This window comes from Microtus ochrogaster, chromosome 1, assembly GCF_000317375.1.
Source record: "Microtus ochrogaster isolate Prairie Vole_2 chromosome 1, MicOch1.0, whole genome shotgun sequence".
Taxonomy (NCBI): Eukaryota; Metazoa; Chordata; class Mammalia; order Rodentia; family Cricetidae; genus Microtus; species Microtus ochrogaster.
The window spans coordinates 6,888,527-6,903,026 of NC_022009.1; the positions used below are offsets into that span (position 1 = coordinate 6,888,527).

Below are 14,500 nucleotides of genomic sequence, written 5' to 3' on the forward strand. Positions count from 1 at the left end.
TTATAGACCAGGCTGGCCTCGAACTCACAGAGATCTGCCTGCCTCTGCCTCCTGAGTGCTGGGATTAAAGGCGTGTGCCACCACCGCCTGGCTTGATTAACCCATTTTTATTAAATCTGTGTATCACCACATGACTGTGGCTTACCGGCAAGATTCTAACCTATGTCCATCTCAGGCCGAAGACTCATGGCATCTGCCACTCTGCCCTTCTTCCCAGAATTCTGTTCTGTCTTCCCCACCTACCTGAGATCTGCCCTATCAACTAGGCCAAGGCAGTTTCTTTAATAACCAAGGAAAGCAACACAAATACTGAAGGACCTCCTACACTACTGGAATATTTGTTTTTACTTAATTCAGCCAAATCTCCTCACAATTCCTCAAAAGCCTTCAGCTTCTGCCCTCTGTTACCATCCTGGGTAACACGTGTTGAATCTGTGCAAAGGCTTCGTTTTCATTTCCCTTTGAATCGGCTTCTGCAAGTCACTCATCAACCTCACTCTTTTTTTTTTCCCTCTGCCACAATCTTTCCTCCCAATCTGTTGGCTCGGTCCATGATGCTGTAGCTCGTTTTATCACTGAGCTCCTGCGCTGCTTTGGCTCTTTCCTCCTCAGTTTGAAGTCATTCCATTTATGGTTTTTGGCTGCTGTTTCATCTGATTTGTTTACTGTCTGGCTGGAATTTTCTCTTTGAATTTATTTGTGCCCTGTAATTCATCCTTCTGCCCTCTTGTGGTTTGTTCTTGAACTACTCCACCCTTGTGTGGACCAGTTTGTGGCACCTTTCTCAAAGTTATGTTTAATTTTAGGTTCACCTTCTGTAACAACTTTCCTTGGGATGTCTTTGAAGAATTAGAATAAATGATTTATGCAATCTATTCTCTTCTTGTGATGTGTCTGGTCTTGTTCCTATGATTTTTTTTCCCTTTGACTTTTATCATAGCAACTCACACACATGGGGCAGAGGCACATGGAACTAATTCATTAGTTTCTTTACCAAAAAAATCTATATGCTTAGTACTAGATTGATAGATTAAAACTGTCCTTCCCTTATATTATCTACTACTGTATAAAATACAACACAAAATTTAGCTGCTCAAAAGAATAAAATTTAATATCATTTTGTTTCTTTGCATCAAGGATTTTAATATTTCCCTTGCTGATCTATAGTACAAAGGAGAATATAGTTTCGTGAATTCCCAGTTATGTTGTATTGATGTTATGTTATGTGTGATGAATACTGCCCAGACATAGACCCAGTCAGATAGAAGTATGATATGGCATGGATGTGTGGGCTACAATGGTCATAGAAATGGCTTGGAGGCTCTTGGAGTGAAAGCATATAGCCTTGTGGGGAGAGTGGCATTGATGAGCATGAGCTTCTCAAGTTCTGGAAACAGGGAGAGTAACTGAACTTTGAACAAGGCAGCAGAAGTATTGTTCTACAACCCACTGCCATGTTTGCACTAAGACCATGCTCCTAGGCAGGAGGAGCACTCCCAGGAGAGTTGAATCTCTCCAAGGGACAATCTTGATATGACTACCTGGTATTCTTAACACAATCTCTTAAGACTGTTTTCAAGTCTAACATGCTTCTACCCAATTCCTTCTCCTGCCTCCCATTTCTTCTATTTGAGATTTGACCTGGATTGATGTCTAGAGCCAGCTTCCACCCTACTTTCTCTTATAGATGTCTTCTCTGACAAATTTACTACATATTTAACCTAGGGTTGGTGTTTATTTGCCAGTGAACCTAGACTAACAATAACCTTGTTGAAGCCAACTTTTTGGGAAAAGACATTATATAGTTCTGCTAAGGAGACCTTGTTAGAGTAGATGATTTACTAGATATATTACCACTTAAATGATATTTAGTTTTTACCTGCATCCTTGTTTATTTTGATTAATTCCAGCAGACTATCCTTTGTTTGTACCTTTACTTACAGAACAACATGACAGATTTTTTCTAGATAATCATCGTCTAAGTTATAATAACTATTTATAGAGAATTGTAAAAAATTCATCTATATAACAACTGGGAAAGTAATTATCAAAATAAAGGGTTAAAATATTAGGGTGCTATAAAAATATGCATAGACATCATACATATCTATTGACACACTACATTAAGATAGTCATTGCTCAATGGCAAAGATCTTTTCTAAAAAAGTGTCACTGAGTTTCTTGCCATATGTAAATATTATGGTATGTGCTTAAACCCACCTAGGCATTCTGGGTCAATCACTTGACACAGATTCTTGACGCAGTCAAGGGGTATGGCAACTAGAAATATTTACTGCTTGTGTGATGCAGTTCACTGTTTTATAAGTAGGAATACAATCTAAAATAATAACTAATAATATAGTATAATGAACATGTAAATGAGTAAGCAAGCATTTTTGATTTCCAGCATCATAGATATTCTTAGTCTCTGTGCACATAGTCAATAAACATAAAATTTTGTTTCTCTCAAATCATTTCCCAATCCTTCTTATAAACACATTGTAAAGCTCTCTTGTCACTAGATTTGAGCTGTCATGGAAAGTGATAGGAAAGGAAAAGGCAAGCCCCCTACCCTTTCATCCCCTACCCCTGCCGCTCTGTCATGAAAGCATCATTTGGAATGACCACTGTGGAGGCCCAAAAATGTGAGTCTGTTTCCATGTTGACCAAAAGTCAGAGAGTTGGAACTTTCCTCTAGTTCCTTCAAGGTTATTGTGCTTCTACTTCAACAAAGTCTCCACCTAGGTGTTGATCAGAGAGTTCTGCTCTCTCAAGGCTGTTGTCAACAGACGTGACTATTGGCCAGACCTTGTGTCCCAGGAATAGAGAAGTAGATTGTTCCTATCTCAAACAAGAGTCTAAGGATCCAACTAAGTTCCAGTTCCCTTTATAGAGATTACTTGGGATTGCTTCCAGGGAGTGATTTGCCTACAGAATGTTTTGGTCTAGGGTGTAAGCATTACTTGTTTTGTTCTAGTGAGAGAATGTTTAACTATAAGTGTAGCCTGAGACTTCAATTGGTATGTTCATTTCTTTGTATTATGTTAATGCAGTTTTTTGTCTTACTCCTACTTTTTGGGGTCAGGGGTATTCTAAGCAGTTGGAAATTAAATGCAGGCAAATTTTCAGTACTAACTGGAATTCCCTCCTGATGCTATCCTATATGTTTCTCTGTTTTATTATTTTCATTCACATCTTCATATTCTTTACTATATTTCTAAATCCCCATGCTTTTACCCTGGTGGGAGGTATTTTTGTCAGGGCATGTCCCTGACAAATGGCACCCAATGTGGGGCAGTCAGCCAAACAAATGGTGCCCAACATGAAGTAATTCAACCTTCTACAGAAACTGCTCTGCCTTAGCATTTCCTGCCTTAACTTTAGTTCTCTAGATAGCCTACTGTCCTTTTAATCCTCCAGGATTAGCAGCTTGCCTGAAGTTTCTAGGATAGTTTCTGCTTCCCCAAGTCAATTCGAACTGAAAAAGGCAATCTCCTCCAGTTTAACAAACTTTACTACTGACTGCCAGGGATTTTGTAATGTCATTGTACTTATCAACCTTTATATACTGGCATGAAAGTTAACTAACCGCATGATGCAAACAATGCATAACTGCATTTTCACCACCTAATCAAGTGCAGAGACACCCTAGCTCAGCACATCTAAGGATTAGTCCTCTTTTCTTTGTCCAATACACGAGCCACCAGTCAAACAGTAAAAATAACACAGAGGGAATATGACTTCAAGCCACTCAGATGTAAATCATGGGATCTGTTTTAGTTCCATTTGATGGACAGAATAATATCAAACATTAAAGAAATTCCTTTGTCTCTTCTGTTTCCTTAAAGAAGAAATGTTCTCCTTTCTATTCTTTGTGCCGTACCTGTACCAGAAGCTTGCTTTCTTAACTAAGACAGGCTTAGAGCTTTTTACTGTGACCTGGTACTATATGGACTGACCATCCTTTCCTTGTGCCTCTCCTTTTCCTCCTACACAGTTCCAAACAATTGCACATGAGTGTGCCAAGCACTTGGCTAGACAAGGGATGGCTACTGGAGAACCCTGCCACTGCATGTGCTCATCATCTCATAGTAGAGGTAGGAAAGGAGGAGCTTGAACTCTCCATACAAAATGACCTACTCAGGGAAAGCACAGGGGCTCAGAACCCAGTTCCTCACAAACCAGCTGCCTGACAGAGCATGTCATTCTGCCCCTGGACCTCTGTTCCTCCACTTGTAAAATCAAGAAACTAGTATTTATCTCCTAAAACTGAAAGAGGAGTCAAATGAATTTATTTCTACAAATTATTTATTTAAAAAAAAGCACTTGGCCCTATACAAAGGGCTCAGCAGAGATATATTCTAGGAAATGCTCCCACACACATACACGCACACACTCTTCTGAAAAACATAGGATTTCCTGACAAACTAGAAAACCCTAATACAAAAACAAAATTAAAAACCTACTTTCACTTTTAATTACTTTATACAGAATAACAAAGAAGAACTATGTATTTTATATAAATGCATAATATAATAGGATTTGAAAAGCAACATATGCTTCCGGAGTGTGAAGGAGACCATGAAAATGGTTTTGCATTTAAGTATGTAAGCCACATTCAGACAAGTTAAAAATCTTTTATGTTATCAGTTTTCTTTGGAAGGAAAATTGTCCTTGAGGCAGCTGTATCTGCAGACCCCTTGTTAAATGTCAAAACTCCATAGCAATTATGTTATTATAAGGAAAAATGGATGATGTCAAATATGCTTGCTTCCTGAAGCACTGTTTAATCTACTTCAATAACCTTTTTAAAGATTAAGATGAAAATTGGTATTTTAGCGTAAGTCTGTTTCAGAAAATTTAGATAATTTAAAGTTGCTACATCAATCTTTTAAAAGTTAGGTTTCACCAAATACTTTTAAAAAAAAAGTTGTCATCACAAGCTGGTAAACTTGAATGTTCAAAACCAAGTCTACTAATTCCCTAAACTATCAAATTTCTTTTTTGAAACACAACATTCAGAGCTGTAATCTTCCCAGAACATATTTTGCTGATGAATGACAGCACTTAAGCACTTAGGACCCGATGAAACGTATCCTCATGCGGCATCTTCATGCACGAGAGAAGTCTCACTCAGAAGCTTCCGGAGTTCCCCGGAGACACACATCAACGGCTTAGCCATTTTGGAAGCTGTCAATGTATCTTGCATTAAAAAGGTGAGCCGGAGCACAGGCATTCTCTGTGGGGGCTTTATAAAGCCTACAAATTATTTTAAAATATTTTTGTTGATATTTCTCTGCTGTAACCACTCGGGTATATATTTATTCTTCATAATGATCATTAATAGACTCAGGCTGTGGCTTCAAGATGACCAGAGAGAACTTCACTATAAAAAATAAAGCATCAAAAAACCTATTTACTTTTTTTTATTGGGGCCTCATTTTGCTTTAGGCTTGCCTTAAACTTACTATGTTGCTCCTGATTTGGACCTTGAGATTTCTGTCCGGTGCTCCAATTTGGGTCTCTGTCTCTGTCTCCTTTCATCACCTGATGAAGGTTAATATTCAGGGGGATGCCTATATGTTTGTCTTTGGATTCACCTTCTTATTTAGCTTCTCTAGGATTGCAAATTATAAGCTCACTGTCCTTTAATTATGGCTAGAAACCAAATATGAGTGAGTACATCCCATGTTCCTCTTTTTGGGTCTGGCTTACCTCACTCAGGATAGTGTTTTCTATTTCCATCCATTTGTACGCAAACTTCAAGAAGTTCTTGTTTTTTACTGCTGAGTAGTACTCTAATATGTATATATTCCATACTTTCTTCATCCATTCTTCTATTGAAGGGCATCTAGGTTGTTTCCAGGTTCTGGCTATTACAAACAATGCTGCTATGAACATAGTTGAGCATATACTTTTGTTGTATGATAGGGCCTCTCTTGGGTATATTCCCAAGAGTGGTATTGCTGGGTCCAGGAAGGAGGGGGAGCACGAGCAAGGAACTCAGGACCGCGAGGGGTACACCCACATTCTGAGACAATGGGGATGTTCTTTCGGGAATTCACCAAGGCCAGCTGGCCTGAGTCTGGAAAAGCATGGGATAAAACCGGACTTGCTGAACATAGCGGACAATGAGGACTGCAGAGAACTCAAGAACAAGGGCAATGGGTTTTTGATCCTACTGCACGTGCTGGCTTTGCGGGGGCCTGGGCGGTTTGGATGCTCAACTTACTAAACCTGTATGGAGGTGGGCGGTCCTTGGACTTCCCACAGGTCAGGGAACCCTGATGGTTCTTCAAGCTGATGAGGGAGAGGGACTTAATCGGGGGAGGGGAGGGAAATGGGAGGCGGTGGCGGGGAGGAGGAAGAAATCCTCAATAAATAAATAAATTTAAAAAAAAAAACTTACTATGTTGCCTATGTAAACAAGAGTGGCTTTGAATTTCTGATCCAACCACATGGACTTCCCAAGTGTGTAGCTGGGTTATATGGTGCTGTACCTGGAAACCAAGACTTTGTGCAACCTAGGCATTAATTCCATAAATTGAGTATATCACAGCACCTCCTTTTGTTATTTTTTATTGAAAAAATATTATGATTACAAACTTTAGAGCCCAATAGCCCTTATTAGCTGTGTGACTAAACAAATTACTCAATGTCTGTGAGCTTTTTTTCCCTCACCTTTCACAGTATAACAAGACCAAAATTACATGGAATATAATTTGGAAGGCAATTGGAAGAATGCCTGATTCATAAAATATTTTTTCTGCCTTTTTTCTACTCTTACAAATATTCCTCTGTGGGGCCAGGAGGTAAATGTAATTCTGCCAAGACTGACATCCTGAATTCAGTCCTCAGGTCCACATGAAGAAAGAAGAGAACCCAAACCCACAAGCTGCTCTCTGACCTCCACACATGTCCTCATGTACACGAAATAAACATACATACATACATACGTGCATACACACATAAACATATATGGTAAAGGCCCCATTGGCTGACAACGGCCTTTACCATACCATTTTGTCATAGTTCTCAGTCACTGATCTTTTGCTGAATATTCTTTAAGCTAAGTACATTTTACAAAATAAATATTATATTGTCATGGCCTCCCTTCCTTTAGTGAGTCCTGTATGTTGACAGTTAGCACCCATTATGGAAGTTAAGAAATAATATCACTGGACTTACAACTAAGAAGATTCAATAAGGTCTCAGGTTGTAGCCTCTGGAATTTCAGTATCTGAAATTATAGTGCTTTATATAATATATGTTTTGGAGGAAGAAACTGGTACAGGTTTAAAAACACCAGAGGTTGTAGCCATTTACCCTAGAGAAAATGGTAAAGGAAAAAAATATAAAACCACTTGATCATTGGAAGCACTTAGCTGACCAAAGGGACAGAGATAAACAATTAAGTGGACTAAACTAAAACAAAGCCAAGGTCTCGAGGTAAAGGAATCCGAAAGAAAGTGTAGGACTGAGGGGAAGATTCCAGTGACTTCACCTCTAATTCACACGCCACAAAGTTAACTGGAAACTCTGTATATGTACGGCACATTGTGACTGCACCATTGAGTATGTTAGGTGAAACAGCAGAAGTTATGAAAATCAATCAAGGTTTGCCCATTAAAGAACCCCCGTTAGAAGTTTGACAGCCTAGATTTATTCTTTAACATGGATAACAGAAGTATTAAGTATTTGAAACCCATGAAGTTACAAGAAACATCTTTGTGTTTTAGAAACAAAGTAGATGGTAGAGCATCGCACCTTTTAGAAATGAGATTGCCAAAGCCAGCTTTGTCTCGGGTTTATCACTTCCACGGAAGTTAGGAAAGCATGTAAGAAGTAAGACTCCCCGGTGTGCACTCCCTGCCCCTTGGTCCACCACTCTCAATATATCTTCCCGTCCAGGTCTAAGGTACATTTTCTTCAGACTAATTTCATCACCACTCTGAAAATAGGCACAGACCCCATGAGTCGAACAAGAGACACTGAAAATGTCAGGTCCCATGTAAAGGTTACTCAGCGGGGACATATCTTACTCCAGCATGCCCCGCCTCATTTGACGGGAGAATTGAAAAGGTTGCCAGTGCCTGTTAGACAATCTTATTGGAAAGGTCCTTTTATCTTTTTAGCCACAGGATCACAGGAAGCTGAAGGTCTGGGTTTTCAATAGAAGATGAAGGTTCACTTCATCTTAAGTTTAAAACATAGAGGATCATAGTACCACAATAGAAACAGGCAGATCCGGGGACTTTGCAAAGCGCTGTATTTCCCAGAGGGAATCGTCCAGGCATAATTGTGAGGGGGAGCTTTGATAGGCTCACTTATACCGTCGTGGGGGACCTTCCTTTGAAACTGAAACCTCTGGTCCTTTAACACTCATGGATAAGAATCTTTACACATTTATGTAGTCAAAATAGTGGCATTCAGCAGGGACATCCTGTTAGTGTTCCAGGTAAAATCGGCTGAACTTTATGTATTTACAGTGATCAGCCATAGTAATGATGGGAGTGTGAGATTCTGTTCCAGGAAATGCCCTCCAAAATGACTCCACACCGTCAATTTGCAGCATCCTTGCAGGAAGAGTGGCTTCAGTGGTCCCGGGGATGTGACTTTTTTGCTGATTAGAGCGATGAGAGTGTCCATTCAGAAAAGTCAGTGGATTTATCAGGTTTATTCAGCTCTAAGTCCCTAGGCTCCACTGTCATTAGCTTGAGTAATTGCTGTAGCATCTGTAAGTGAAAACAGTCTTTTACATGAATAATCACTTCCCTGAACAGGGAAAGGTTAAGGGGAGATATCAGACATTGCATTTCAGTATGGCAGCTATCCTTAGCTCCTGTTCACTTTAACTAATACATACTAAAGACAATTTACAACTGCTAGGTGCGGCAAAAACTTAGTGTCATTGTCAAGCAAGATTATGATTGGAAAATGTGAAAATTGCCTAAATAATGTCTATTTTAAGAAGTGTTAATCATATAAAACCTTTGTATTTAGCCACTTTAAAACTAATGATTCTACAAATCACAAGGACCAAAATCATTAGAAACTTAACTTAGAGACCAAATCTGAAGAAAAAGGGATTGCCACATAGATCTTGAAAGTCTTAAATAGCTCTAAGAAACACTTCAGCATGATTAACATAAGGAAGCTGGATGTGGGACAGCAGCATTAAAACAGGAGCATGCTTTATGGCAAACAACACTGTTGTCATGTGTCCTTACAGTGAGTCTGGAAACAAAAGCCTCAGCCACTGCATGGAAATTAAGCATAGTTCATAAATAACACTTGTCTCATAATAGACTGCACTAATCTAGATAAATACAGAATAGTTTCCATGTAAATGCTGACTTGCTACTTGCACTAAATTATTTTTAAAATGTGCTCTAGAAAGGAATATATGCAAATGTAAAAAATCTCATTATCGATTGGTTTAATAGTTTCAGTGAGTTCAGAATTAGCCCATTCTTTGGCTCATACCCAAGAGATTTGCAATGATGAGAGAGGCAGATGCATCCTACGATAAGAACATGTCTGAAAGACACCGTTTAAAGAAGATGGGGAAGACATCAGGCCTTCTTTAGTGGAGTAAGACAGTGCAGCAGCTGGCCCTGGGATCCACAGAACTTCTGCTGTGAGAGCTTTCCCCTCCTTCAGAGAACCACATGTCCAGACACCCATCAGCTACATTCTTTTCTTAGCACAGACAGGCACTTCTTTTGCGACTGCTTCATTCTACTTCAAGGATGCTGTGCCCGACAAATGCCTTGGCTCCATGTATGTGCCTACACAAATATGATTTGAGTTCATTGGGAATGTGTGGGCTTATACCTTTCAAATAATTTATATTAGAAAATTAAGCCTTTTTTGGTCTGCATTACATCTTACTTTGGACACTGTTTCCTGGTGCCAACTTCATGTAAAGATAAGTTTAGCACAGCCCCCAATAGAATTTTTAATTAGATCTGGTACAATATTATTAAAGGATTTAGCTAATAAGGCCTTGTTTATTTTGAAAATAACCCACACCCGGTGTAAGAGGTCCTTCTGTTTGCTTTCCTTGGTTAATCAAAAAAGAAGCTACTTGGCCTGACAGGCCAGAACTTAGGTAGAGGAATATTAAGCCTTCTGCAGAATAGTTCAGTTAATTTAATGAACTATGCCCACAAAAAAATGACCCAATTCTTATGCCAAAATGCTTGAAATCTTATGTTGTCGACCCAGGTTTGTCACTCACCTTTAAGGACTTTTTAAAAAACAGTTAAAAACTTGAATAAAATCCACATAATTTCCAGTGAAATTACCAAGTGGTTTTTCTGCATAATTGGTAGCTTACAGCACATATTACAATAATAAATTTTGGAATTCATAATTAAGAAGACATCTAATTTACATTTTCCCCTTTTCATCTGTAACATGTATACATTAGAATAAGGAAACATGTTCTTAGGCAATAAAATTTTAGGCACAGGAGAGAGGGCTCAGCGGTTAAGAGTGCATTCTGCTCCTGCAGAAGATGGAGTTCATTTCCCAACACCCATGTAAGATGACTCACAACTGCCCATAATTCCAACTCCAAAACATCTAATACCTGCTTCTGGTCTCTGTGGGCAACTGCACTCATGTGCACATGCCTCTACAGAGACACCCACGGATTTTCATAATTAAGACAGAAATAATATAAACATTTAAATTAATTTTTATTTCTGTACTCAGTCACAATGAAATGACTAGCAGCAAATTCTCTGTATGCTCAGGGCCATTATATATTAAGAAGGTAATTACTATTTCATCACCCAGGAAACAGAGTTGAACAATACAGGGTGGAGGAGTGCAGGTCCTGCAAGAGTTAGAGAAGGGAGCCTGAGAATTACCATGCATGTCGTTAGTATCATGTATTCAGTTGTGTAAGAAAGGAGAACTTAACCAGAATATATCAGCTTTGCTGATTTAAATAGACACTGATAAGCACACAGCAATGATGTGTTGACTGCAATGGTATCTGCTCAAGACTGGCCAAATATTAATATAAACGGGTTAATCTAGTTTTAAGAGCTAGTTGGGAGTAAGCCTAAGCAAAGGTCAAGCTTTCATGATCAATAAAAAGTCTCTTTGTCATTATTTGGAGCTGGCAGTCCAAAGAAAGTCCGACTATATGGGCTCTGTGCCTGGTGTGGTGATATGAGACTGTTTGTTGTCTGTGTCAGCAGCCAGGAAGTAAAGGGACATTCCTGGAACTGAGGCTATACCCACAAGCCCTGCTCCTATGCCCCTACCATACCAACTTTGCAAGCCAGACCTACATACAGAGGACTCTAGTACTTCTCCAAAGAATGCAACCAGCAAGAGACAGCATGCACAAGTACTAAGCCTTTGGGGTGAAATTCATATCTGTATAATAATATTCTGCATAGATTCTTGGTCATATCATAATGCAAATGTATTTAGTCCAAGTTCAAATGCCCCCGTAGTCTTAGTTGTACCAATATCTTTAGCAATTGCACAGGAGCAGGGCTTGTGGGCATAGCCTCAGTTCTAGGCATGTTCCTTAGATTAACCCGTTTATACTAATTTATGTGTTGCCACATGGTTCATTACTTCTCCTCAGTACTCTATGTCTGACTTCCTCCATGTCTAGTCCATGGCAGACTTTTGATTTTTTGTAGAGCTCTTATCTCTGCATAGAAGTCCCACCTCCCCTCCCCTGCCTAGCATTCTCCATTCAGCTCTTTAGTAAACCAATCAGAAGGCATCTTAAGGAAGTGAGGAAGGACCCAAGCACATCTTTACACAGTGTACAAAGTGATTATCCCAACAGTCCATCTTCTGTCCTACCTTCTTACCATGCGTCTTAGTTAATTTTTTTTTTTTTTGCTATGATAAAAGGTCATGATTAAAAGCAACTTGGGGAGGAAAGGGTTTGTTTTATCTTACAACTTTCAGATCATACTCCATGCCTGGGGAAAGTCAAGGTAAAAAGCTAGAAGCAAAAACTAAAGCAGAGGCATGAAGAAACACTTTTTTCTTGCTTATTTCTCATGGTTGTCTCAGTTTGTTTTGCTGTTGGTGTGGAAAAAAATAATAATTTTGGGAGGAATAGATTTTTCATACAATATATTCTGATTATAGTTTCCCTCCCCCAATTCCTCCCAAAGTCTACCTACCTCACCTCCCTCCTAAATCTACACCCTTTCATTCCCCCTCCCATTAAAAACAAAGAGGGAGCTAAAAAACAATAATAAAAGATAAGATAACGTAAGCCAAACCAACAGAATGGGATAAAAACAACAAGCAGAAGAAAATCCAAAGAAAAAGCACAAGACACACATATAGACACAGAGACATATATGTTCACACACACAGAAATCCCATAAAAACACAAAATTGAGAATCATAATGTGTCTGCTTTTGTATACAATTCAGGACTATTTGATCAGGATTGGTCCCAGCAACAGTAAACTGCACCCTTCTACATCAATCATAAACCAAGAAAATGCGCCCAACAGACTAGCCTGCTTTCAAACTGATGGAGTCATTTTGTCAACTGAGGTCCTTCTTCCTAGACCACTCCAGCTTGTTTCAAGTTGACAGAAAACTAATCAGAACACCATGGCAGACTGCATTATCTCAGGGACTGGGGACACGGTTCAGTGGCTAAGAATGCATGCAGCTCTTCCAGAGGACCCATGTCTGAGTCCCATCATCCACATTCAGTGTCTCACACCCACCCAGAACTGCAGCTGCAGGGGGCTTTAAAGCCTCTAACTTTCACAGGCACCAGAACTTCCACGTACATATCCACACAATACTCACAATTAAAAAATAAAATAAACCGTTCAAGTTTAACCTTAAGGCATTTTATCATGGCAATGAGAAAAGTAATTAATGAAACATATGTTTGTTTTATATTAGTCTATAATAAACTTCCACAACTGCAAAGTTATTACTTTACAGCTTCTGTGACATAGAACTCAGAGACAGCTTAGCTCAGTCCCGCACTCAGAGTTTCACAATGCCACAACCTGAGTGTCGGTTAGGGTCTACCCTTTTTAGAACATAACCTTCCCTTCCAAGGTCACAAGGTTGCTCTTATGCACTTGCTTAACACAGATATGTGACATATATAAAAATAGCTATCTCATTTTTAGACAAAGTATTTCCTTATTTTCATTTAATATTTTTTATGGCTTTAAAATAACCTTGCTGTTTGATAACATGTCTGTGAATGAGGAAAAGACAATTTGTTGTCTTTTTTCTACATGGCTACCTATTCCACAAGACAACTGCATGGTTATTTCTGAATTTTCCTACTATGTTCAACTATCTATCAACATCACATTCTTTTTGATCATTTGTGAACTTACCACAAGATTTAACATGTAATATCAGAAACCATATTACCCACCCCAAATAAACAGGTACATACATGTATACGCACACACACAACCACACCCATGCACACACATACACACATGCACAGGCTTATACACATGCACACCACACATACACATGTGCACACACGTACATGCACATAATGAGCCCTCTATACCTATGGATTCTCTGCCCATTAATTCAACCAAACACAGATTAAAAACTTAGAATAATGAAATTCTGTCCATACTGAACACATGTAGATTTTTTTCTTGTTTTTATCCTCTAAGCCATATAACACAATGCCTATTCACATAATTTGTACTTTTATTTTAATATGATAAGTGACCCAGATATGAGTTCAAATGTCTGAGAGGATTATCTCATAGGTTGTATGTAAATGCTACACCTTTTATATGGGACAAAACTCCTAGGTTTTGTTACCCACAGTTAACAATATAAAGGAGTCCTAAAATTGACTACAACTCCTACAGCTATGAACAGAAGTGTGTGTGTGTGTGTGTGTGTGTGTGTGTACTAACCAATATATTATTTTAGTTAGTGTCATTTATTTTCTTGCCAAAAAGACAGTTGACCAATTGAGAAAAATATTTGTAACAATTAGCACTGAAAATTAATATATAAAAGTGCCAAATCTTCTTGGCTGGCATAAAGCATGCAGATGTTGAATAAATTATAATACACAAAAAAATTATAATACACAAGCTTTTAAAATCATCTCAAAGCTCAATCATAAGTCTAGAAAAATTCCTCAGAGCCAAACATAAGCAAGAAAGTGTTTAAAATTATAGGCTCAGAACTCTGCTACATGTGACACAAAGCAGAATCCAAAACCCAGGTTTCAGAATAATTGCTCTAGGAGCTAGAGGTCTGGACTGGGTGTCTTGCTAAACCACTTATCCGCTCAGGTAGGTCTTGCTCTATTTAGAGTAAACAGTTTGCTTGTCCAGCAAAAAAAAAAAAAAAATAGCGAATCTCCCTGTTCCTGCTGCTCATCTTGATGGCGTGTTCAGGGATGCTCATCCTGATGGCGTGTTCATGTTCAGGGATGTTCATCCTGATGGCGTGTTCAGGGATGCTTATTCTGATGGGGAGTTCAGGG

General features: G+C 38.8%; 1 pseudogene; it reads right to left on the bottom strand.

Moving 5' to 3' along the window:
* LOC101995102 overlaps window positions 1–14,500 on the bottom strand; it is a 42,965-nt pseudogene that overhangs the window by 1,353 nt on the left and 27,112 nt on the right.